The sequence below is a fragment of the Triticum urartu genome, chromosome 6, assembly GCF_003073215.2.
Source record: "Triticum urartu cultivar G1812 chromosome 6, Tu2.1, whole genome shotgun sequence".
Taxonomy (NCBI): Eukaryota; Viridiplantae; Streptophyta; class Magnoliopsida; order Poales; family Poaceae; genus Triticum; species Triticum urartu.
In genome coordinates, this window is record NC_053027.1 from 24,705,170 (window position 1) to 24,709,574 (window position 4,405).

The 4,405-nt window shown below is 49.5% G+C and overlaps 1 pseudogene; it reads right to left on the minus strand.

Moving 5' to 3' along the window:
* Positions 1–1,361: 1,361 nt before the first annotated feature.
* On the minus strand, positions 1,362–4,171 carry LOC125516434 (annotated as a pseudogene).
* Between the last annotated feature and the right edge of the window lie 234 nt (positions 4,172–4,405).

The following is a 4,405-nucleotide window of genomic DNA, read 5'->3' on the forward strand; positions in this document are numbered from 1 at the left end:
ATTGACGACCGTAAAAGTACCTCGGGCGTGGCATATTTCTTGGGAAGAAGCATTGTGAGTTGGCTATCACAAAAGCAGAAGGTGGTCGCATTATCATCCTGTGAAGCGGAGTATATTGCAGCTACAACCGCGGCAGGTCAAGGTGTGTGGCTAGAAAGGCTACTCGGTGACCTCACTGACAAGGAACCGGAAGGAGTGGTGCTCAATGTTGACAACAAGTCCACGATTGCTCTATGTAAAAATCCAGTGCATCATGATAGAAGTAAGCACATTGATATAAGGTATCATTACATACGGGATTGCGTGGAAGAAGGCAAGATTGAAGTCAACTACACTTGCACCGACGATCAGCTTGCAGATATCCTGACCAAATCTTTGGGACGACAGAAGTTCACGGAGATGCGGGGAAGGATCGGCGTCCAAGCTGTGAAGTGAGGACATCGTGGTTGGGAAGGTGATTGTTGGAATCAACCACGTAGTAGAAGTCCTGTCCGGTATGGACTAGGAACAGCCACCAACTCGGTTTGGGTTAGCTAGCTTTGTACTAGTATAAATATAGCTGTACCCCTACGTTGTAATATTAGATCAATCAAAGCAATAAAAGTACAAAGGCTCGACACGAGCCTGTTGCTATAACTCGGCGACTCCGCGTATTGTGTTCCGACGACTTGTCTACGCTAGCTAGCTAGACACGAGAATCCATCAAGCTGTGTTCTTGCCTGCTTAGCTCCAAGACGTGTGCGTTGCCTGTTTGTACCTTCGCGTACAAGCTGCCGTGGCCAAAGCATCGGTCAGTAAAGTTTGTCGAGACAGTACTTCGACGACTAGCGGCAGCCGGGATCATCGCCAACAATTTCCTCTCATAAATTTGACTTATCTTGTTGTAACATCCTGTCACTTCGGTGAGTTTGCCACTGCCGTGTCATGTTTGCTTGGATCAAATTCAAAGATGGGCGAATTTGAGATTTTACAGAGCATATGTTCCTTCAAAACTGATGGTAAAATTCCAGTGATGGTGCGGAATGATGCTTGGACTAACCATGAGGACAAGTTACGAATACATCTCCAGTGACTGCTTTAGGTCAACATGTAGTAATAGAACTGATTCGGCCTCAATGTTTTCCAATACTGAGACGTAGATGGGCACCACAAAGAGTCAACAGTTTTTCAAAAATTACATCACCTGCTGTTGGACTAAATGTCACAAGGGGTAGAAATAAAAGGCCACAACAACTCTCATGGGAAGTTTGGTGAAGGAATGATGTCTAGCCACACACCATGTCCATCCGCTAATATTCTATAAATAACTACCTTGCCTGTGTGTGAGGAGAGCGACATTGGTGAGCGGTGAGCATGATGAGTGTCACCAGTCACATAGTGCAATTTCCCGGGGAATGAGATGCATTCGGAAATTGATTGGGACTTCGAAGAACATGCCATCTCTGAAGTCTTCATCTAGAGTTATAGTGCGCACATAGCCAACTCTACACTGTTGAGTTGGTGCGATTTAACGTGGACAATTTCAAGTTTGAGATTACTCAGGATAGTGACACGGTTGAATTAAGCAAGCCATTTTTCTTCAAGATGCTTACCTGAGTGCTCTCTCAAGGGCACCGGTCTCGGATTCACAGAGTTTCTACAGCCGTCTAGGGCAGCGAGGTTTTGTTTAAGGGTGACCGGCAGCTGCAGTCCAAGGGCCGCCTGGGAACAACATATCCTGCAACTCATTTCAATGGAGTGTTAGGGCTCCTAATCCCATTTTATAGTGAAAGGAATTACTCTGTTTATTCACAAAACCAAGAACAGGACAGGCCAAAACCTGCTACTCCCATAATCTATTCACATTCAACAAGTACAAACATGAAGCTAGCAAAGGAATAAACAACCAGAGCTTTCTTTCCTCCTTATTGAATTCACGCTCCAGTCAACTCATCCAAAAGTATGAACTGATGAAAAGAGATGGGCAATATATTTCAACACCCCCCTCACGTCTCCTGCAATGGCACCAAAGAGGAAATAGAGAGTCCCAATATCCTTGTGGTTAGTAGGGAAGAGCCATAGAACCAAATTTGTCATTTGCTATTTTTTATAAACGAAAACTTTCCTTATAAAGAGGGGCTCGGGGGCTGGAAGAGAAAAGAAAGAGGGGCCTGCCCGGGGGCTGGAACAGAAAAAAAAGAGGGGCCCGAGGGCTGGGAGAGAAAAGAATAAGAATTACTAAGCTACCCCACTCTTTTTATCTTCTAATTCCCTTCTATGATCCTCCGACTTAAACAAGAGTAGAGCATACTCGTGCTCATCCCTTTCGAGACTTGCTTTACTCTTGGGGATTTCTTCCCACCGGATCCTCTGTTCCACTTCCAAGCACCTCCTTGCCAAGCTTTCCGCCTCAAGGAAATCACAGTTGTGGGAAACATGGGAAAAGAAAGCTGATCCTCTCTCATTCTCCTGCAGATTATGATAAGATCCTTGGAGAACAGTGAAAGAATTGGTTGCGTGAATATGGTCTAGATAGGAATGAAGCGCTTCATCAACCAAGTAGCGCTCAATCGGTAGATAAGGCCCTACTCTTTGATAAAGTGCCACAAATTCCTGAATTACATCTTGTCGCATACTAGAGAGCTTTTCTTCCATTAGGAAGAGCTTAATCCGTCGAGGTATGTCTTCGAGAGGGTCATTGTGATCCAGCTCGTTCTGAATGAACTTAACCTATCCTGGATAGCAATATATTTCAACACCCCCACCCCCCCCCCCCCCCCCCTCCTCACGTCTATACTTATTTAGTCCTTAGGCGTGGGATTTATGTAGGCCGCAAAATCTTTTTTTATACTGCGTTGGCAGGGCCTCGAACTCAAGACCTCCTGGCTCGGATACCATATTGAATTCATGCTCTAGAAAACTCATCTAAAAGTCCGAACTGATGAAGAGAGGTAGGCAATATATTCGACACTCATGTTACAGTTAAAAGTCGGTGTACAACAATCTCTTCAAAATACACAAGTCGACATATAGCCAGAAGAAAGGGAAAACGTCCACTGTTAATTCACTTCACAGTACAAGCAACCCAGGTTAGTGGTCTTCAGATGGTGCTGACCCTGCACTTCTCTGGTGGGAAGACATGCTCCATCAGCAGGCGGCCGGCCCGTCGATGAGGACACCAGGAATCAATCTGCCCCGGGTGCCGTGTCCATGTGGATTGTCACCGTGCTCAGCCCCCGCCTATATGACAGATGCTAGAAGGTGACCATGGCGGCGAGATTCTCAGCAACCTTGGCGGTGCTGTCCTCCTCTCTGGCGAGTGGAACTTGGCGCCTCTGACGACGACCGTGGCAAGGAACTTTGGCATGTGGTCCAGGCCCTGGCGTCGGTCGGTGCAGACCGGCACCACCCACCGCCGCTGCTGCCACAGGTTGTTGAGCTTGACCACCCTGGCGCCGCAAAGGATTCAACTGCATGATTGAGACGGGAAAGCGAAGATGGGATCGATCGGCTGGGTAGGAATGGGTAAGAGAAGCGTTTCCTCGCCTACTCGCCTACTCGCGTGCATTAATTGGATGCGCTAGCCAGCAGTGCGACGTTAATTTCATTCTGCCTTAAGTTAGCTAGGAGTTCTGTGCAAAGAGAGCCTAACGACCCGAGTTCAATTCCTAAAATTGACAGGTAATGCATAGGGGTTTTCTCCCGTTTATTGAGGATCAAGTTTGGTGTGTGGTGAAACCACTCATCAAGAAATATCTTGATACTCATTTAAAAAAAATCTGAGAACCATATTTATCTTGGTACTCATACTAAAATGGTCGTATGCATCCCTAGTTGGTGCAGAGGCCGGGAAGTGAAATTCTCCCCATTTTAAGACAAGGTTCCGGCAAAAAAAAGGAATGCTAGCCCCCCCCTTCGCGTCGCCTCCCCCCGGGCGGCGCCAGGGGCCCCGAAACCCTAGCGCCGCCAGCACCTCCTTGCCGCCCCCTCCTACCGGCACTGCCGCCGGCGTGGGCCGCGGTGGCAGCGGGCCCGGTGCCAAAGGTTCCTGGGCGGGTGGATGCGGCGGATCCCATCTGAGGCGGCGGGTGCGGCCCTTCTCATGCGATCCAACAGCGGCGGCTAGGACAGCGAATCTGGGCTGTGCGGCGGGGGCCGGAGCACCATCGCCGGCGGAGTGGCGGCCTTGCATGGACGGCGGTGGTGGCAGCGCCCCATCCGGCGGGGCGGGCTGTCCTTGTCGTGATGGTGACGGTGGTTACTGCGGATCCAACGCCCCGTTTGGATCCGTCGCAGGGAGGCCTTCCGCCGACCGGCGGCGTGTGGAGGGACCGGTGAGGAGATGTCGGATCTCCGCCGGAATACCGACGGCGACATACGTCTTCATGGCGAGATTCCGCTCGGTTCCAGCCAGCCACGAGGTCGG